The 23,037-nt window shown below is 46.6% G+C and overlaps 1 protein-coding gene across 5 annotated transcripts in view; it reads right to left on the reverse strand.

Moving 5' to 3' along the window:
- Nucleotides 1-22,826, reverse strand: part of PLCB4 (phospholipase C beta 4) — a 516,205-nt gene extending 493,379 nt beyond the window's left edge. For 2 of the 5 annotated variants that reach the window (XM_075339306.1, XM_075339302.1), the window contains exon 1: nucleotides 22,635-22,825. The gene's annotated coding sequence lies outside the window, so the exon portion shown is untranslated. Of the gene's footprint in view, nucleotides 1-18,220; nucleotides 18,369-22,465 lie in introns of those variants that run through there. The other 3 variants (XM_075339305.1, XM_075339303.1, XM_075339304.1) reach the window with 3 other exon arrangements.
- Between the last annotated feature and the right edge of the window lie 211 nt (nucleotides 22,827-23,037).

Here is a 23,037-nt window from a genome sequence, read left to right on the forward strand (position 1 = left end):
GCTTTGTTCATGTAGCTGATCCCAGGGAGCTGTCCCATTCACACCAGGCTCTCAATAGAGATTATATATTGACAGTGAAGTTTCAATCACAGCAGAGGGTGTGGTGGACTGCCATGCACGTGACACTGTAGTCCGAGCAATGATAAGGGTCATGCTACTTGACAAGACAGGCAGCCCTGAATTCTATATTTAACCCTTGATGCATGCTATCTTCAGCTTACATAGCAAAAACCTGCTGACAGATTCCCTTTAATACAGCAACGACAAAAAAATACTGCAGTGTCAGTGTTTTAGAAACCCTAAATGGGATATATGCTCCTACCAGTTTCACATCCTGGCTAAATTACCCAACTCTTTGTTCGCCAGCTACATTCTCATTCTACATTTTTAATGAATGGGACAGTGTGAATTATCATTACACAAAGTAAATATGGCTGCTGTACTTTAATGATATTCTCAAACTATACTAATGGCATAGAGTTTTCTTTGTTGAACAGACACATGCTCCAAGTGTCACAGAAAAAAAGTGTAGTCTGCAGAGTAATGCTGTACTCCTGCCCTAGGCAACAAAGAAGTTTTCTTTTTTTTTATAAACAAGCAGTGTTTCATCTTTAAAGGAGTTGTCCACAGCTTTTACATTGATGGCCTAAAGGCCGCTTTACACGCTGCGATATTGGTACCGATATCACTACCGTGGGTACCCGCCCCCATCTGTTGTGCGACACGGGCAAATCGCTGCCCGTGCCGCACAACATCGCCCAGACCCATCACACATACTTACCTGCCCGGCGACGTTGCTGTGACCGGTGAACCGCCTCCTTTCTAAGAGGGTGGTCCGTGCGGCATCACAGCGACGTCAATGAGCCGCCGCCCAATAGAAGCGGAGGGGCGGAGATGAGCGGGACGTAACATCCCGCCCACCTCCTTCCTTCCTCATAGCGGCCGGGAGGCAGGTAAGGAGAGCTTCCTCGTTCCTGCGGCCCCCATGTCACCGATGAGCGATTTTGCATGTTTTTGCGACGATGCAAAATCGCTCATCAGTGTCACAAGCAGCAACATCGCTAATGCGGCCGGATGTGCATCACAAAATCTGTGACCCCAACGACTCCGCATTAGCGATATTGTAGTGTGTAAAGCCCCCTTAAGCCTAGGATAGTTAATGTCTATTCAGCCGTGGTCCGACACCTGGCAACCCATCAGCTGTTCTTGGTGCCGGCAGCGCCCGGAAATGCTCAGTTCCATAGCTGCCCCATCTTCTGATAGCGATGGCAGCCGGCTATTGCATATCTGCCTCTCATTCAAATCAAAAGGAAGCGGATGTGCAGTGCCCGGCCATAGCCACTATCAGAAGACAGGGCAGCTCCGGAACTCAGCATTTCTGGCCCCAAGCTGCTGCCTTAAGGCTCGGTCACATACAGAGATAAATCTTTGGCAGATCTGTGGTTGCAGTGAAATCATGGACATATTGTTCCATTTGTACACAGCCACAAACCTCGCACTGATTGTCCACAATTGTCCACAATTTCACTGCAACCACAGATCTGCCGCAGATTTATCTCTGTGTGTAAAGTGGCCTTTAAGGCCGCTTTACACGCTGCGATATCGGTATCGATATCACTAGCGTGGGTACCCGCCCCCATCTGTTGTGCGACACGGGAAAATCACTGCCCGTGGCGCACAACATCGCCCAGACATGTCACACATACTTACCTGCCCGGTGATGTCGCTGTGACCGGCGTACCGCTTCCTTTCTAAGGGGGTGGTTCGTTCAGCATCACAGCGACGTCACAGCTGCGACACTGAACCGCCGCCCAATAGAAGCGGAGGGGCGGAGATGAGCGGGACATAACCTCCGGCCCACCTCCTTCCTTCAGCATAGTGGCCGGGAGGCAGGTAAGGAGAGGTTCCTCATTCCAGCGGTGTCACACGGAGCGATGTGTGTCGCGGGCGGGGAGGACGCTGTTGATGCTGCGCTCTCGCTAACGCACGGGTTCGGCGCTGCTGCGGCTACTGCTGCTCGGTGGCTCGAGCGGTGGGCCGGATCCGGGGACTCGAGCGGCGCTCCTCGCTCGTGAGTGAAAGGGGTGGTTGGTTTGGGGGATTTAGTCCGTGACGCCACCCACGGGTCGTGGTGAAGATGGGCACCACCGCTGCTGGTGACGGGGATCCCGGGAGCGATGGTAGGGAGCAGCTGAGATGTTGTTTTCCCCCTCCGTGGGTAGGGGTCGGTGGTCCCGGGGCCCGGTGATGTTGTGACGGGGAGGCAGGGTTGGTGAGGTGCAGGGTTGCAGGGACAGCGCGGCGCGGTGCCGGATGGCACGGGTGTACTCACTCAGCAAGAAAGGTACAAAGTCCTCGGTAAACCAAATGGCTGGATGGACGGGTCCCGCAGCCGGCTGCAGTGCTTCTCCCCGGACAGGTGATGGCGGCTGTCTTTCCCTGCACCTTAATGTTCTTCTTTCTGACTACTATGGATTCCCAACGGTAGTCCGCTCCCCGGTGTATGGGTACCGGAGGAGCCCGTTTGCCCGCAGACGCTGGCCCTTGGGTCTCTAGCCTTAGGCGGTAGCTGTATACCCTCACGGTGTGGGCGGTTGCCTTCAATCGGGACTTTTGCTGTTGTGAAACCCCTGGGGTCCCAGTCACATTCGGATCTGACTATTGTCGGCGGCTCCAAGCCTGGTCGGGGTCCGATGGCCCTGCCTGTGTGTGCTGGCTTCACTTCGCTCCCCGGTCAGTACCGGCGGGCCGTCGCCCGTCCCCAGTCCTACGGTTCCGCGTTGCTCCACCACTCCTGTAGACGGCCACCACAGTCTGCCAACCTTGCTGTTAGTGCCCAGGCCACTACCCAGGCACCCAAGTGTTACTCCTCACTCCTCAAACTCCTACACTGAACTGTCACTTTTCCCGCCTCCAGGCCTGTGAACTCCTCGGTGGGTGGAGCCAACCGCTTAGCTCCGCCCCACCTGGTGTGGACATCAGACACTGGAGGGAGGCAACAAGGGTTTTTGTTTGGCTGATGTCCCCGTCTAGTGGGGGTGGGGGTGTTTGGATGTTATCTGTGACGACCTGGCTAGGCCAGGGCGCCACATGTGCTGCCGCAAGAACGAGGAACAACTTCGTTACTGCTGCAGTAACGATTTTTGAGAATGGACCCCCATGTCACCGATGAGCGATTTTACACGTTTTTGCAACGATGCAAAATCGCTCATAGGTGTCACACGCAACGGCATCGCTAATGCGGCCGGATGTGCGTCACCAATTCCGTGACCCCAACGAGTTCGCATTAGCGATGTCGTAGCGTGTAAAGACCACTTTAGGATAGGCCATCAATGTTAAAGTAGCGGACAACCTCTATGTCACTCTATGGAGCATTACAGAAATGCTAATTTACATAAAAAAAAGAAAAGAAAAAGAAAAATAAGTATCAAAGATAACAGAATTTTCATCTCAATTGTTAACAATTCAGTGTTGCCTGCAGCGCTGGGGTCATGGGTTCAGATCCACCAAGGACAACATCTGCAAGAAGTTTGTATCTTTTTCCCATATTTGTATGGGTTTCCTCCGGGTACTTTGGTTCCTTCCCACACTTTAAATACATGCGGATAGGAAATTTGGATTGTGCGCCCCAATGGGGACAGTGATGATGGTGCTACATAAATGAGTAAGGCCCCTTTCACACTGCGTTGTGACCTCCGTTCAGTGCTCTCGTTGGGGCTTCCGTCCGAACCCCCGTGTGCTCTGCCTTGCACCATTTTTTGGCGTATACACTTAATGGAGGCGGACACCCAGACGTAGTAGACTGCATCTGGGTGTCCGCCTGCAGGAAGTGTATACTCCCGAAAATGGTGCAAGACAGAGCACACGGTGACTCCATCTGCACCATTACAGTCAATGGCCCAGTCGGCGCATGCGTCCGAAACATGTTTTACGGGGGTTCAGACGGAAGCCCCGACAGGACCACTGAATGCAATGTGAAAGGGGCCTAAAAAAAGGTCCGTTGGGGGTACTGGGTCCACAGTCGATCGGCAGAAAGGGGAACTTTTCTTCCTGATAGAATGGAACAGAAGAGCCTAAGCTTAATCGTAACTCCATTTATTCCCTATGGAGCTGCTAAGTGCAGAGCTCAGCTTTTCCAGTAGCACTATAAAGACTGGCAGGACCTGTTGAAGTGCAATCCGTGCGTAAAGCGGCCGTAGTCCACACATGCCCCATCTTTCCCTCCCAGCTTGTTTTGTGTTATGAAGACTATTAAATACTGCAACAAACGGTGACTACCATCTTTCCATTTCTTCCATGCTGGATTTCACTCTTAGTCCATACTAAGGCTGCTTTCACACATCCAGTTTTTGCAGTGCGGCTCAATCCGGCTCAAAAACCTATGCAACGGATGCGGCGAATAAGTTTTTCCATGCGGCCCGTCTGGTTTTTGACGGATGCGGCTTGATACTGAGCATGCGCAGTGCAAAAAAACACATCCGGCAGCCGGATGCGGTTTTTGCCACAGGACGCCGTTTCCGGCGTCCATAGGCTTGCATTATAAATCACGCCGCATCGCGCTTGATCAAGCGCGATGCGTTTTTTTCGCCGCATAAAAAAACGTGCCAGGCAACGTTCCATCCGGCCGTCGCATGAGCTAAATATGCCGCATCCGGCAAAAAACGGACGCACCGCAAGGCCATGCGGCACAATACGGCGCTAATGCAAGTCTATGCGGGGAAAAAACGCAACCGGCGGCAAAAAAAAATGTTTGCATTTTTTCTGCAAAGCGCCGTATTGTGCCGCTCAGCAAAAACCGGATGTGTGAAAGCAGCCTAAAAAGGATAAAAGTGCCCCATTCTGCTGACCGGGTCCCTGTTTTCGGGCCATCACTGATCCATAAGTTACCACTTACCATCTATCCATCAGATAAGTGATATCTTGTTTTTCCTGGACAACCCCTTTAAGAGCTTTGCTTATGATCTTGCAGGGGAAATACAGCCCTTAGATACACATATCTACCCTAGTTCTCAGAAAAAAAGACTTTTCAGCATTAAAACAATTTTTTTTCTCACTTTTCAGCAAGTTTATAATTTTCCATGATGTAGGCTGATCTACAAAGACAGTTATTCTTTCCTTACAAAAGAAAGTACTAACGTAACGGGTCTAAAAATAAAAACACACTAGTTCTGCACTTGAGAATTTTTTAGAGCATGAAGAAAACAGTCACCTTTTCTACAATCAAAATAGTAGGCGACCGAAATACTGCAGAAAGATTCCTGCAAAGATTATTTCTGACCCAGAAATAAGATATAATAATAATAATAATAATAATAATAATAAAAGATATGCAATAAGAATTTAATTCAAATAAAATCTACAGTAAAATGCGGAGGGGGGGGCAAAAACACATGATTTTTATGTTATGCACGTTGTATAACTTTGTACTTTTTACGACTCTACACCCTTTATATTGTTCTATCTCTCCATTGAGCATCATACACCTCAAAGTATAGGAATGGAAATAAAACTAAACCTGCACTGAGCAGAAAGAACCTCGTTCTGACCCTGAGATATATGATATCGATTGTCGTGGTCTAAGGGTGCTTTACACGCTGCAACATCGCTAGCGATTGCTAGCGATGTCGAGCTCGATAGCACCCGCCCCCGTCGTTTGTGCGACATTTGGTGATCGCTGCTGTAGCGAACATTATCGCTACGGCAGCGTCACACGCACATACCTTGTCAGCGACGTCGCTGTCACCGCCGAACAATCCCTCCCTCAAGGGGGAGGTGCGTTCGGCGTCATAGCGACGTCACTGCGGCGTCACTAAGAGGTAGGCCAATAAAAGTGGAGGGGCGGAGATGAGCGGGACGTAACATCCCGCCCATCTTCTTCCTTCCTCATTGCCGGTGGACGCAGGTAAGGAGATGTTCGGCGTTCCTGCCGTGTCACACATAGCGATGTGTGCTGCCCCAGGAACGACAAACAACATCGTACCTGTGGCAGCAGCGATATTAAGGAAAGGAGCGATGTGTCAACGATCACCATTTTTTAAAGATTTTGCGATCGTTGATCGTCGCTCCTTAGTGTCACACGCTGCGATGTCGCTACCGGCACCGGATGTGTGTTACTAACGACGTGACCCCGACGATATATCGTTAGCGATGTCGCAGCGTGTAAAGCACCCTTTAAAGAGGAATTTCCTATATAAACTAAAGCCAGTGCTATACTGGTGCTATCATGCTGATTCTCTACATACTTTAAGGCCTAAGTTACACGCCGAGAAAATCGGTGCGAGTGGAGTGCGATAAAACATCGCATTCCACTCAGACCAATATTAGCCTGTGTGTCAGCGCACAAGAGTGATTATTTTCTCAGCCCTAATCGGACCGAGAAAACAATCGCAGCATGCTGTGATTGTAATGCGAGACTCTTTTCTCTCGCACCCATTCAAGTGAATGGGGTGAGAGAAAAATTGCACTGCACTCGCGGTACACCGGTGTACCGCGAGTGCAGTGCGAGAATGGCAATAGCCAGCTACGGAGGAGAGAGGGAGATAAATCCCTCCCTCCCCTCCTCCGTGCAGGCCCGCCCCTCCGCAGTGCTGGCCCGCCCCTCCGCAGCGCTGGCCCTCCCCTCCGCAGCCCCGGCCAGACCCCGCAGCTGAGGTCCGCTCGCACGGTCGGACCTCAGTCGCAGGGACACTAGCATGACACTCAGCTCCTGCTGTGCTGCCAGCGCGAGCCGAGTGTCATGCGAGCATCGCACTAGTGCCCCGTGTGGCCTCAGCCTTAGTTGTGAGAGCGGATGTATACTTTCTGAAATAGGAGCACATACAAGGAAAAGTCCAGCTCACCTGTTGTGATTCATTGGAGACCCGCAATTTTTCGACTGTGCACGGACTAGAAGAAGAAAGCCAACTCCAAGCAGATAAGGAGATAAATTTGTAGGATTGTCCAGCAAACAGGTCCAAATTTTAAAAGTAAACATTTTTTTCTTTATTTCATCGTAGATAAAATTCCATCATGTCAAGTACACAAAACAGAGAGCAGGAGGTCGCGTTTCGGATATCACATCCTTACTCTGTCTCCATGAGATGTGATATCCAAAACGCGTCCTGATGAAATCCGCTATAAACTAGGCATTGTCCATTCAAAAGGCTGAAAAATAAAAGCACTTTAGGAAAAAACTCAAGAACACTTTAAGGACCCGTTTACGCACTGTTTTTTTCTTTATGTTTTTCAAGGGTAAGAAATGCTGCAGATATAGAACCAATAAGGTGAATGTAATCTGCTTACACATAGCTTTGACCTCGAGGAAACAGTGATCACTGCTGTGTTTTTCACCCCTTTTAGGCTGACCTCACATCAGCGGTATTTTGCCGCAGAGCCGGATTCAGCACTAATGCGCTTCAGTTCAATTCACCTCCAATGGAGTCACGGCGAGATGCGGTCACATGTGGTTGCATATTTCATACGCAACAAAAAGGAAAAAAAAAAAAAACGCTTCAAAAACACAATGTGTGAACATTCCCTTAGGCCTAAAAATCCATGTCCAGAGCCAGTTGCATAGTCCGGAGGATTGCAGCTACCATTCTCCATAGACTGTATGTATACTTCTGGAAATTGTGTATGATCTGCAGAGACAATCCTCAGTATAGCCCACAGGCGAGGATTCTGGATTGTATTATTCGGAAGGTAATTCAGTTCTTTCAGGTAAAGGTAATCTGTATATTGCAGGTATCAGAATATATGAAGGATGCTGAATCTTGCAGAAAGTTTTGCATTAGGACAAAAAAAAAATCTATATTTTTAAGTCTTTTTAGCCACAGTGCCTCAAGTCATTCTCAGGGCTCGCTCACACCCCCATATGAATCGGATCAGTGCTATGCGATTTTTTTATCAGACAGCACTCACACCAATGATATGTAATGGGGCAGTGCTGATCAACGGGGTTTTTTCTCAAACTGATTCTCGGCACTCGGATGACATCACACTAGAGTCCGATTTCTGCGGAGCCACAGAATGGAGAAGATGGAGAAATCTTGTTCTTCATCTTCTCCTCACAGTGTGCGCTCATCCAAGAGAATCAGATCACACAGTGCAGATACTCAGATCAGACCCAGATCAGTGTCATAAGAATAATTGACCTGATTCTCTTGGATGAGGTAATCTACAGCTGTGTAACTCCGGCCTCAAAGGGAACCTGGCACCAGATTTGGGGCCTATAAGCTGCGGCCACCACCAGTGGGCTCTTATATACAGCATTCTAATATGCTGTATATAAGAGCCCAGGCCACTGGGTATGTGTAGAACATAAAAAACACTTTATAATACTTACCTAGAAGGTTGCTACGGGCACAAGTCAGATGGATGTCGCCGTTCTCTGCGACCGGCATCTCATCTTTTGGCCATCTTGGTCTTCCTTCTTCTGAAGCCTCTGTGCATGACGCGTCCTACGTAATACACACTCACTGGCACTGCAGTCCTCAATACCGGCCTGTGTGGATGACGTAGGATGCGTCATGCACGCCGGCTTCAGAAGAGGGAAGACCAAGATGGCCGAAAGAGGAGGCTCCAGTCCCGGAGAACGGCGTCACCCATCCGACTAGTCTGCACCGGAGTAACCCCCAAGGTGAGAATTATAAAGTGTTTTTTATGTTCTACACAGCGGCCTGGGCTCTTATATACAGCATGTTAGAATGCTGTATATAAGAGCCCGGTGGTGGTGGCCGCAGCTTACAGGCCCCAAAACTGGTGACAGGTTCCCTTTAAAGTGACCCAAGATGCTGACATTTAGTCCATAGCCTAATATATAGCCTAGGTTGTTATCTGGTGTCTATGTACCCATTGGCTGCATGAAATGCTCTATGGCTTACTCTGTTCTCATGTTGTACTTTTTTAGTCAGATATGTCCTTGCTTAAAGGGAATGTGTCAGCAGGTTTTTGCTACCTCATCTGAGAGCAGCATCCTGAATCTAACAATGTGTCACTTAGTTTACTGGATGCAGCCATTCTGATATACGGTAATGAAAGATTAAAATTTTTTGTATGTAGCAGAGCATAACAAGCTGCACCTCCCACACCAGACTGTCACTGTACATTTCTATAGAGAAGCTGCTAATCACAGAAGGGGGAGGAGTTGGACTTCAGCTCAAACTAATGATAAAGCAAGGAAGCTTAAGTGAACATTGCAGGTAAAGAAAAACACACTTTGTGATAAGAGATGCCTGGCTGTAATCTGAATGTTAACCCTTGCAGCATGCTGGCTTCAGATTACATGGCAAAAAACTGCTGATAGATTCCCTTTAAAGGAGTTGTGAAATCTTCAGTAGGCAATGAACCTTGCTGAATCCTGATGGTCTGTAATGCACGAACTGTTAGTATTCAGCTCCACTTGCCATTTCTATTGATCGACATTTATATTACAATTTTTGTTCCTCTCCATCTCCAAATCTTCTGCTTTTGCTGTCAAAGACTCATAACAATAATATAATAAAATAAAGGTGTGATTTCCCTGTGTTTGTATCTAGAGATTAGCTCCTGATTTTCCACAGGTGTTCAATTCTCCTGCAGCGCCTCCTTAGGGGACATAAAGTATTGCATGATGCCCATTGATATCAATAGTCTGTGAATGTAATGCATAGATATAGAGAGGAAGGTTTGCTGCCCTTCACTAGAGATACACAGTGTGTCCACCCATATCCTGTTCAATGCCATTAACTTGAGAACGGCGGCAGCTATAGACATAGAAGTGATGTCTAGGTATAGTAAAGTAGCCATGCACTACGCAATGAAACCACCTATAGCACCACCTGGTGGAAAACAACGGAGTTAGCATTTTTATCTCGAAAATGGAACGAGATAGAGAAAAAAAGTGAATTAGAAAATTGTAGAGCATCATCAATTCAATACGAATCGAGACCTTGCATACAAAAATGCTATGATATGAAACCCATGCCCCCCCAAAACATTGAATGCTGGTCACGTATATGACGCTCATTTAACTTTGGTGCTCAGAGTGGCCACCGTCAGCTGCAATGCACATCTGGACTCTGCACAGCATACTGTATCTTGCTGTACGTTGTGCAATATGGTAGGTGACACGTTTGCACAAGCATCTGTGATACGTTGTCGTAGGTCCTGCAATGTTGGTGGAGAGTTCGCATACACCTGCTGTTTGATGTGACCTCACAGAAAGAAGTCCTATGGGGTCAGGTCAGGTGAGCGTGGAGGCCACTCCACGCAGTAACCATACCCAATGGCTTGTAGGAAGGTCTCCATGAGGTATCGCCTCACGTCCGCAGCCTTGTGAGTTTTACACGTTCTAATCATAGCATTTCTGTATGCAAGGTGTCGATTCGTATTGAATTGATGATGTCCTGCAACTTTCTAATTCACTTTTTTCTCTATCTCGTTCTGTTTGAGATAAAAATGCTAACTCTGTTGTTTTCCACCAGGTGGCGCTATAGGTGGTTTCATTGCGTAGCGCATGGATACTTTACTATACCTAGACACTACTTCTTGCCTATAGCTGCCGCCGTTCTCAAGTTAATGGCGGTGGACAGTAAATGGGTGGACACACTGTATAAGCTCTAATTAAAGGGCACCCCTCAGTTATCTGAGGACCCAACAGGGTACTGGAAATGGTTTTCCAGTGAGACAACCACATTAAAGTGGATCTGCCACCTTAAGATGTTACCCTAAGAAATGGCAGCAAATTAAAAAGACAGATCTATTCTCCTATCAGACAAAGCATCACGAAAATCTATTCACCTGTTGGCTTATATGAGAGAGCAATGTATACAGCAGAAGGATGGATACGGCTCCACAGTATTCCCCTGTCTCAGTGGGGACTGATGCTGCAGCCCATCAATGAATCCTAAGTGGGGCAAAGGCAAGGAGGGAGACAGCAGTTTTGGTAATAGGAGAGCGGGCATGTCCCTGTAATTTGCTGCCTTTAATATTTAGGTGACAGATTCTCTTTGAAATGTTTTATGGCTGGCTTTGCTATAATTGTAGATAATTGTGTTAGGTAATCTTCTTAGAACTTTTCCCTGTAACGATCCTCAGATATTCCTCCTATAAGTTTCTGAATAAACTGACAGCTAGGTGTCACTAGTCAGGGTGGGAGAGGGGACGTCTGCAAAATTTCACAGTTTCCAATCAATAGTGACAACACCAGACTGTATTAGGACACGCCCCTTTGACAATGTGAGTGGTAACACCCAGATGTCTATTAATTCATACAATTTAATAAGGAATTACAGAGGAATGGCACAGTGTAGAGTAGATGCTCCAGTGTTTACTAAAGATGATGTCAGGAAAGATGACAAATCATCTTTCAAGGAAGGTTTTACTATGTAATCTGAGAGCAGCATTATGTAGGGGGAGAGACCCTGATTCTAGTGATGTGTCACTTACTGTGCTGCCTAGTGTAGTTTTGATAAAATCCCTGTTTTCTCTGCTGTCGATATAGCAGTATTCAGAATGATTCCTGTGTAACCTCACCCACACCCCTGATTGGCAGCTTTTTTGTACACTGTGCTATATCAGCAAGCTGTCAATCAGTGGTGGTGGCGTCGTTATACAGATTAGTCTAACTGCGATGCACGTGAGACATAGTCCAGGCAGTGATAATATACTGCAGATAAAACACTGATTGTAGTGGCACTACAGCATATAGCCTAATAAATGACACATCCCTGGAATCAGGCTCTCTTGCCCTATATTTTTCTGCTCTTTGATTAAACAGCAAAAACTGCTGACAGATTCCCTTTAAAGAAAATTAACTTCAAGCTGTCATGCTTTATACTTATATTTTGCAGTATATTGCCAGAAAAGAATAGATTTGTGCTGCTTTGAGTATGAGCTGTAGTAGAAACAGGAGATTTTGCTTAAAGGGAACCAACCAGCAGGATTTTCATATATAAAGTAAAGCCAGTGCTATACTGGTGCTAGGATGCTGGATGTAAGCATTGCTTTTATTCTGGGATTTAATATTTTATTTCAGAAATATCTGCAAGTAAAGTTCCAGCAATGCACTGCTATTTGATTGACAGGTGCAACAGGAAGTGAATTTGTGGGTTGGGTCTTGCTATCTATTCCCGCCCCTGTCTGTCTGCCTGCGCCGGAATTTTTAACATCTATGACAGCGACAGGGGAGGAAGGCCAGGCAGATAGACAGGGGCGGGAATAGATAGCAAGACCCGACCCACATATTCACTTCCTGTTGCACCTGTCAATCAGGGCATTGCTGGAACTTTACTTGCACATATTTCTGAAATAAAACATCCACTCTCTGAACAAAAGCTATGCTTACATTCAGCCTCCTAGCACCAGTATAGCACTGGCTTTATTTTATATATGAAAATCCTGATGGTTGGCTCCCTTTAAAAGGCCTTTCTACCCCAAGGCATAGTGCAGTTTGCCAAATACTAACAGTATGTATTATACACACTGTTAAGATTGCGCTCTGCTTACCACAAGTGAGCAATCTCAACAGTTGCAATCACACAGTGACTGGATTCTCATCTGCTTTGCCTAATAGAATATTTGGGATGAGAATCTACTTTGCATGTGATTAAAAATATGCAAATCCCACATCTGAGGTCAAATCACTGATGCTTGATCCTAACAGTGTGTATAGTAGGTATTCAGCAAGGTGCATTGTTTGCTAAAAGTTTACCCTGGGGTGGAAACCCCTTTATCCCTATGCCAAACCGGAATGTTCAGGTTTTGATCAAATCATCCCTTACAATGGATGCAGATAATTCAGCGAGGCGGCTTTTGTTCTGCATCTCTTTATTGATGGCCAGGCATCTTCACGCTTATTATGATTAGAAATGCTGGAGGAATGCGCAGCCATGAAGAATACTTTTAGAAACGCTTTGAATGCTACATTGCTGTGTAAGGAGATCATCGAAAGAAAGGAAAGGAGAGCCTGAGCTAGAGGAAAATCATATATTTACCATGACGATGGAACCGACTGCCAATCTATAGACTGCCCATCTATAGACTGCCCATCTATAGACTGCCCATCTATAGACTGCCCATCTATAGACTGCCCATCTATAGACTGCCCATCTATAGACTGCCCATCTATAGACTGCCCATCTATAGACTGCCCATCTGTAGACTGCCCATCTATAGACTGCCCATCTATAGACTGCCCATCTATAGACTGCCCATCTGTAGACTGCCCATCTGTAGACTGCCCATCTATAGACTGCCCATCTATAGACTGCCCATCTATAGACTGCCCATCTATAGACTACCCATCTATAGACTGCCCATCTATAGACTGCCCATCTATAGACTGTCCATCTATAGACTGCCCATCTGTAGACTGCCCATCTGTAGACTGCCCATCTGTAGACTGCCCATCTGTAGACTGCCCATCTGTAGACTGCCCATCTATAGATTGCCCATCTATAGACTGCCCATCTATAGACTGTCCATCTATAGACTGCCCATCTATAGACTGCCCATCTGTAGACTGCCCATCTATATGGAGCAATGATCACTCTCATTTGTTTCTGAGTGATTGTAATGATTATCGTCCAATCCTTAGCGTTTATCAAAACTGATTGAGCGTATACAATAATCCTCATAACCAATCCAGATGCCGAGAGAATCCAACAAGTGCCAAAAAATGTCGGTATGTTTGGTAATTGTACTGATGGAAATATCCATTAGGTTCTCAGGATGACTTTTTAGGCCAACGACTGTCGGTAATCTGAAAATTTGCTACAGGAAACCTCAGCTCTATATGAGCGGAGTGTCAGCTCTCTATGTAGAGAGGTGCCCGTCATCTGTCACAAATATGAAGATGACACTTGTTTGGGTGCAATATCTTATGACCCATCTTGAAGTCAGCTTCAAAGGGTTTCTACACTTAATTACAATTGAGGTTCCTCAAGCTGGAGCCCCTCTTAATCCCTACAACAAAATGCTCCATACACATTAGAAAAAAAAATAGTTGAATGTTCGACGATGGCCCGAAATATATCCCAGACTATTCAGCCAATATTGGATTATTTCAGTCGGTGATACAGCCAGCACTGATCATCAATTGTAAAAAAAACATTCAACCGGTGTTCTGAACATTTACCGTATTTTTTGGAATATAAAACGCACTTTTCCCTCCCAAAAAATTTGAAGGAAAATGAGGGGTGCATCTTAAAATCCAAATATAGCTTACTGGGAGGTGAAGAATTGCCAGATGTCTGTCTATGCGGGCGGCCAGGTGTCTGTCTGTGCGGGCGGCCAGGTGTCTGTCTGTGCGGGCGGCCAGGTGTCTGTCTGTGCGGGCGGCCGACTGCCTCTCTATGCCGGCGGCCGGCTGCTTCTCTGTGCGGGTGGCCTGCTAGCTGCTACTCTGTGCGGGTGGCCTGCTGGCTGCCTCTCTGTGCGGGTGGCCTGCTAGCTGCTATTCTGTGCGGGTGGCCTGCTGGCTGCCACTCTGTGCGGGTGGCCTGCTGGCTGCCTCTCAGTGCGGGTGGCCTGCTGGCTGCCACTCTGTGCGGGTGGCCTGCTGGCTGCCTCTCTGTGCGGGTGGCCTGCTGGCTGCCACTCTGTGCGGGTGGCCTGCTGGCTGCCACTCTGTGCGGGTGGTCTGCTGGCTGCCACTCTGTGCGGGTGGCCTGCTGGCTGCCACTCTGTGCGGGTGGCCTGCTGGCTGCCTCTCTGTGGGGGTGGCCTGCTGGCTGCCTCTCTGTGGGGGTGGCCTGCTGGCTGCCACTCTGTGCGGGTGGCCTGCTGACTGCCACTCTGTGCGGGTGGCCTGCTGGCTGCCACTCAGTGCGGGTGGCCTGCTGGCTGCCACTCAGTGCGGGTGGCCTGCTGGCTGCCACTCAGTGCAGGTGGCCTGCTGGCTGCCACTCTGTGCGGGTGGCCTGCTGGCTGCCACTCTGTGCGGGTGGCCTGCTGGCTGCCACTCTGTGCGGGTGGCCTGCTGGCTGCCACTCTGTGCGGGTGGCCTGCTGGCTGCCATTCTGTGCGGGTGGCCTGCTGGCTGCCTCTCTGTGCGGGTGGCCTGCTGGCTGCCACTCTGTGCGGGTGGCCTGCTGGCTGCCACTCTGTGCGGGTGGCCTGCTGGCTGCCACTCTGTGCGGGTGGCCTGCTGGCTGCCACTCTGTGCGGGTGGCCTGATGGCTGCCACTCTGTGAGGGTGGCCTGCTGGCTGCCACTCTGTGCGGGTGGCCTGCTGGCTGCCACTCTGTGCGGGTGGCCTGCTGGCTGCCACTCTGTGCGGGTGGCCTGCTGACTGCCACTCTGTGCGGGTGGCCTGCTGGCTGCCACTCAGTGCGGGTGGCCTGCTGGCTGCCACTCTGTGCAGGTGGCCTGCTGGCTGCCATTCTGTGCGGGTGGCCTGCTGGCTGCCACTCTGTGCGGGTGGCCTGCTGGCTGCCACTCAGTGCGGGTGGCCTGCTGGCTGCCACTCAGTGCGGGTGGCCTGCTGGCTGCCACTCTGTGCGGGTGGCCTGCTGGCTGCCACTCTGTGCGGGTGGCCTGCTGGCTGCCACTCTGTGCGGGTGGCCTGCTGGCTGCCACTCTGTGCGGGTGGTCGGCTGACTGTGCGGACTGTGGTGGCTGTGCGGCGGTTGTCCCTGATGGTCTGCTTCAAAGGATGGCGCCCAGAGTCAGCGCATGCGCAGATGGACCTCTTGGATGAGAGCTTCATCTGCGCACATACCGCTCCGGGCGCCATTTCTTTGAAGCCCAGATTGCAGACAGAGCATCTGGGACACTTGCCGCACTGGCCTGCTCCACCACACAACCACCGCAGCTTCCGCTGTCAGCACAGACTCGTCGCCTCCGCCAGCACTGACCCGCCGCTGCTAGCACTGACCCGCCGATACTGCCAGCACAACATCTGCCTCCTGTGACCCCGCTTCACCACCGCTGCCACCCCCCTCCGGTAAGACAATACCAGAGTATGAGACTGACCCCATTTTTTTTTATCTTTTTTTATCTCTAAATTTGGGGTGCGTCCTATAATCAGGTGCGTCTTATAAAATGAGAAAAATACAGTATTTATTTTACTGTTTTTTGTAGAGCCACAAATTTTCAAAGCACTTTACAGACGTCATCATCACCGCTCCCATTGGTGCTCACTATCTAAAGTATGTCTTTGGAGTATGGGAGGAAATCGGAGAACCCGGAGGAAACCCACACAAATACAGAGAGAACATACAAACTCCTTGCTATGGTCCTTGGTGGGATTTTAATCCTGGACCCCAGCGCTGCAAAGAATATTCATTAGTTGAGCATCAGTTGAAACCAAACCAGACAACGATCATTCATTTTTGTTGAAATTGTCCATTTTGGTCAAACTCTCTTCCATCTGTCCTCTACTTCCTTGTCTCCAATAAATTGGGTAGGTATCAAATTGTGACTAGTGCCAACAAGGGTTCACCTGTCAACTACCCTCTAGCTGAAATCACAATTAGTGGAAGACTTGGTAGTACATTCGGCAGTCATTTTTAAAAAGGAAATATTTTATTTTTTTGTTACTTTCTTAAATAGTGCCATCACACTTTGCATACATCATGATCACCGTCCCCATTGGGGTTCACTATCTAAATTCCCTATCAGTATGTCTTCGGAATATCTGAGGAAACAGGAGAACCCGGAGGAAACCCACACAAACTTACAACCTCCTTGCTATTGTCTTTGGTGGGATTTTAACCCAGGACCCCGATGCTTCAAGGAATGTTCATTAGCTGAAACCAAGCAAGCCAACGATCATTCCTTAAGGTTGAAATTGCCCATTTTGGTCAAATTTAATCAGATTTTTGGGGGCTTCCTTAGGGTTAGGAAAGTTCAGGTTTGTGGCTTATCTCTTCTTGATAATGGTGACTTCCAGGACATTTAATCATGTAATGGCAAATGTCCAAACCCTGTATTCTCATCTACAGCTCTACACTTCATTTCGCTATGTGATCATTCTAAAAAGACGATAGCAAGAAGGAATCAAGCAAAATCTTTTCTCACTAATATCACTAATACCCAAAAATAGTCCTCTCGTGAAAAAAAATAAAAAATACTAAACGACTTCCCTTAAAAGAAAAAAAAAAAACACTGAAACCTGGAAGCACTGATGAACAATCTGCAGAACCAGCTCGACAAGGAAAAATAGAAGTCTCCTTCATGAAAGATTACACCTGTATTACTAACACACCGAGCCTGCATGGAAAGTGCACCCTTCATTACATTGCCAGCAGGTTGAGCCTCGTATTAACACATACAGCTCATTTCCAAGTAAAAAGGCCACTCCGGGAACCTGAAGGTTGAGTAAGAGCAGTGACAATCAGTCTCCCGGGCTGAAGAACACAACAGCTTCCAATGAGGCTGAGCATCATGTGGTTCTCGGGGAAGCCTCACATACCACCAGATTTAGGCTTCAGATATTAGAATGCTTATTATCCTAACTTTATCATACTAGTCTTTACAGCAAATGTTAAAACTATTGCATCTGATGCTACAGTAGCTCCTGACTTATGGTCATTTTTGGCGGCAACCATATGAACCAAATAAATTATGTCAAATAATTATTCCTAAAGACCACTGTTCGGATTACAAATAGAGGCTTTAACAACATCCACCACAAAAGTCAATAAAGAAAACTAGAAAAGACGTAAAAAAAAGTAGATTCTATCACATTGATTCCCAATCTTTTAAGCTTGGAGGAACCCCTGCGTAATAGGAGAACCACAACTCTAGGCAATGCATATACAATTCTAGACCATTGTTACATTCTGGTTGGGTTTTTTTTGCTGATGGATCTGTCTTCCTTCACATCAAGTCTCATCTGATTAAAATCTCAGAGCAATTCTTAGTGGGAGAGTGAAAATTCTTGATCGTTCATGGACTTCCTAACCAAGATCCCACCATTGAGGTTCCTTGGGAGGTAAACACTGTGTTTGTGTATTGATGGATAGCTCACGATTTAGTAAATGATATATTATTACAAAACAATCACAATACTGCACATTATTCCAGCTTTTCCCTCTTGGTCAATAATGCTCATATATGATACCACTGAGAAGGATAAATGTGTGACTCGAGCTATTGTATCCTACTGCCTGAGGCTTCTCTTTAAGTGGAAAAGTAGGACAATCCTATGACTCAACTCCTTTGTTCGGGACTTCCAAACGTCATCAATGAACCTTCGTTTTTTATATAATGCTGTAACTGTATAAGAAACATTTACTTATGTACCATCAATACTCACTATAATATGTTCCACATATCGCCGTCTTGAAGAGGATCTGCCAACTCTCTTGACGTGCCTATTTTAGTAAGTACTTCTATTCTTCATTACATATCAATCTCGGAGAAACTTTTCAGAAAATTCTCTTTTATGCAGTTCCTTCATTATTCCTCCTAGAAATGTATAAATAAATTGATAACTGGGTGTTAGCGACCATGGGGCCGTCCCTACATGGTCTGATTGTCCAATCCGTGCCCCCCCGATGGGGTCAGGTCCCACCCCTCAGACAAGGGGAACGATAACACCCATCAGCTTTTTATACATTTCTAGGAGGAATAAATGAGGACAGCACAGCATAGTTATAAAAAGATGCTCCAAAATGCTATTTTACAGGAAATACAAGTATTTTCTTAAACAAACATGTCATGAGAGCTTCCTTGTTAAAATAAATTTCCTGAACCCACAAAAGGTCCTAAACAACCAGTCTGACACCTCTGTGCTTGTCTCAATTAATCTCCCATCCTGACTTCAAACAAGAGAGACAGGTATGGCATATTTTAAAAAGGTAAGAAAATTCTATAATCAATGCCGATAATAATACAAGGAATATTCTAATTATTACTATATCACCAGATCAGCTTTAAATGGGCTGACCAGTGAAAACAAGCAATATCTGTTCATAGATGCGGTGATCACTTATTGATCGGTGCTGGAGATAGAGCTTGATCCTTATAGACAAGGAGTTTGTATGTTCTCCCCGTGTTTGCGTGGGTTTCCCCCGGGTTCTCCGGTTTCCTCCCATACTCCAAAAGACATACAGATAGGGACTCTAGATTGTGAGCCCCAATGGGGACAGTGTTGCAAATGTATGTAAAGCGCTGTGGAATTAATAGCGCTATATAAATGAATAAAATTATTATTATTAATTATTATTATTATAGACGCCTTAGAATGGGATGGCAGTGCTCATGCTCGACCACCGCTCCATTTATTCCCTACGGGTTTGCGCTTGGCTTTTTCCAGAAGCACATAGAGAATGAATGGAGCAACGGTAGGGCATCTTGCCTACCGCTCCTTTTTGTAACAGAAATAAAAGAGCCCCTTCGGAGAAATAAAATTCTCTGTAGTGCCATTCGATGCAGGTCCCTGGGGTAGGACCCCCACCGATCAGTAAGTAATAACCTATTTTCACTGGACAACCCCTGTAACTCCCAGTTACTATATAAACAGAGTTTGTCCGGAATGTCCTGACTTCTTAAAGGGAACCTGTGACTATGAAAATGCAGTCCAATCTTCAGGCACCATGTTATAGAGCAGGGGGAGCAGAGTAGATTGATATATAGTTTTATGAGAAAAGATTCAGTATAACCTGTGCTTTCACCATTTAATCCTATGCTCTTTCTTGGATTTCCTGTGCAGTGGGCAGTCCTATCAGTGATTGACAGCTTTCTTTGTATAAGTATGCACAGAGAGCTAGCTGTCAATCAATCCTAGGACCGCCCACTGGACCGAAACTCCAAGAAAGAGCAGAGGATTAAATGAGGAAACCACCGATTATACTGGTTCTTTTTTCACTAAACTATATATCAATCTACTCAGCTACTCCTGCTCTATAACATGGTGCCTGCAGAGTAGAATGCATTTCAATGGTGACATGTTGCCTTTAATAGATAATATATTTAATATTAGATAACTAAAAATACAAAACTGTATTAAATTAAAAAAAAAAAAAGTTTTTTCACGTTCATTTACTATATACTGTATATTTACATACTTGTACCTCATAAATAGTTTACTGTGGTAGAAATATATATATATATATATATATATATATATATATATATATATATATATATATATATATACATACAGGGTGCTTTAAAAAAAGCCCCCATTTTGAACATTATTAATATTTTGATCAGGAAGTACAATTATGTTCCTTATATTCTATTTATTTTTGAAATTGGACTTTAACCTTTCCATTTCCAGAAATTTAACCTCACAGAATGGGAAATAAATTTTCTATGATAGCTTCATCCGTATCCTTTTTATGAAGCACCATGTATATATATATATATATATATATATATATATATATATATAATAATTTTATTCATTTATATAGCGCTATTAATTCCACAGTGCTTTACATACATTGGCAACACTGTCCCCATTGGGGCTCACAATCTAGAGTTCCTATCAGTATGTCTTTGGAGTGTGGGAGGAAACCGGAGTACCCGGAGGAAACCCACACAAACACAGGGAGAACATACAAACTGCTTGCAGATGGTGTCCTTGGTGGGAATTGAACCCAGGACCCCAACGCTGCAAGGGTGCAGTGCTAACCACTGAGCCATTGTGCCGCCCATATGTATATTTCTCTATACACGGAATATAAATAAATAAATAAATAAATATATATATATATATATATATATATATATATATATATATATATATATATATTTTATATATATATATATAGTTATTTTTTGTTTAAATTCTGCCTCAGTAAACTATGTCTAAGATACACCTATCCCACCCTAAATCATGATGGTCCTCTATCAACCCCATTGACCTCGTATGGGACAGTAGGTCGTTATTTTGGACATTTGAACCAAAATCTTTGAAAATGACATTATACTTGTGAGCATTCTGCATACAGAATGGAAAAGGTGGATGAGAGCAGCCTCAAAAATGGATGGATTTAGTATTACATAGGCAAGTGGACAGCCTCAAGACCCAAAAAAGAAGTCCAAGAAACACAATATATGTATATATATGTATATATATATATATATATATATATATATATATACCAGTGATGCAACACATAAAGTAATAATTCTGGACTGGGCACTCCCGTCTGATGGGCTCCGCCATACTAAAATCTAATCCAACTGTTATCGCCAAAACTTTCCAAACTTTCTCATCTTTCCTAAACAGTCTCATAATCACCTCTGTGTAAATCCCGCTGTTAGTTAAATAAAAGCCGCTATTTATGTCATTGTCAGTTTTATTCTCTACTTAGCATGACTTATTATTGACATTTATTAGTTGAGCGTCTTCCAGGCCATATTTTTCTTTCGACTTGATTTTAAGTGACTGTTCTGTAAAATAACAAACTGACAATCAAAAAGCAGAGACGGACGCTTAGCAGGTGCCATGTGGCACTAAATACTGTGACTCATCCGCCAGCCATGCACAGCAATAATAATAATGATGATAATGACAGGGATATCCCTGCCCAACGCAAATATTGAGCTCCACGTCCCAGTCCACCCTCTCGTTCCAGTGTCCCAGGATACGCCTTCAAGGGTTAAAGACCCTAAATACAGCCCCTAAAGCGGAGGGCACCATACAGGTATACTATGCCCAGCATATTTACACCATATATTAATAATATTATTAATAATGATATTGTATTTTTATGTAACTCATTGTGAAAAATCCCAACACCCCATAAGTTGATAAAAGCCATCAATCCAATGAAAGCGTCCCTTTATTATATACACAATAGCCTACTTACGGGAAAACCCTTGATGCCGCCAAATCTGGCAAATGACATCTAATATCAACAAAGTTAAGTCAGACCAATGATACAATACAAAACTCACATGGATCATTAACTACTTGACAACCGGAAAGCAGGCACCACATGCTGCCACTGATATGCAGCTGGCAATGTCAGCCCATTGGATTAAACCAGGCAGCGAGGAAAAGTGGCGCAGAAGGAAAAGTGGCGCAGAAGGAAAAGTGGCGCAGAGCAAAGGGGTGACACTGCCACAGCAGAGGGCACAGAATATGGTGCAGGTGCATTAGGAGGCCCTGCAGACAACCATAGGAGAAATGGTGGCAGGTCCCTCATCCCAATACATGACAGTCAGGATGCCCCTATATTATCTGTAAATGGATGTGATCTGCCCATCTGCTGCCCCATGGCATGACTGGCACACGTCACTGTCCAGGGGCTGGTGGTCTCCCTGCTGCAAGGCATCCTGCAGAGATGAAGAGGAGAGCCGTGTACAGCACTGGTGTTATCACAGGGTGGGCTGCCCATCTGCTGCCCCATGGCAAGGCTGGCACACACTGCACCCCCCATACTGCGCCTGGGCTGTATAGGAGGCTGCATGTGCTGCCCAGCTATCCTGCAGAAACCAGGCGCCGTGTGCTCGGAGCTGCTCAGCTGTCAGTACGACTGGTCTGCTGCTATAGGATGAGCTGCCCATCTGCTGCCCCATGGATGGCTGGCACAAGGAAACTCACCATACAGGGCTGTGGAGAAGTCTGCATGTGCAAGAAATCCCGCAGAGATACACAGAGCAGCCCGGAGCTGCAGGCGATCAGCACCGTGCAATGGTCTCCTCTGCCATCAGCTGCTGCAGCCGGGATGTCACCAAACCTGCGCCTGCTCCCCACCCAGGCGGCCGCTAACCTCGGCTCTCCGGTGACTGCTGCCTGCACAGCCGGCTGCCCCTTATATGCTCCTCTCCTTCTTCCAATTAGGACTTGCCGGGTCCGGGAGAGAGAAGCAAACGGCAGTCGGTCCCTGGAGGGGCGGGTGCGCGCGGCTCGTCCTGCTCCTGGAGGCCGGCCCCGACGCCTCCTCCCGGGCGCGCACACTGCTCTCCCCGCCGCCGGGAGCGCGCCGGCTCCTGAGTGCTGTGTGTGCTCTGTGTGCGCCGGCCCATGAGTGCGCTGGTTCTGATGGCGCCGGCTCCTGTGTGCGCAGCGCTTCTGAGTGCCCCGGCTCCCAAGTGCGCCGGTACCTGTGTGCCTCGGGTCCTTAGTGCGCCGTGTGCTCTGTGTGCTGGCTCCCGAGTGCCCCGGCTCCCAAG

Source organism: Anomaloglossus baeobatrachus, chromosome 3 (assembly GCF_048569485.1).
Source record: "Anomaloglossus baeobatrachus isolate aAnoBae1 chromosome 3, aAnoBae1.hap1, whole genome shotgun sequence".
Taxonomy (NCBI): Eukaryota; Metazoa; Chordata; class Amphibia; order Anura; family Aromobatidae; genus Anomaloglossus; species Anomaloglossus baeobatrachus.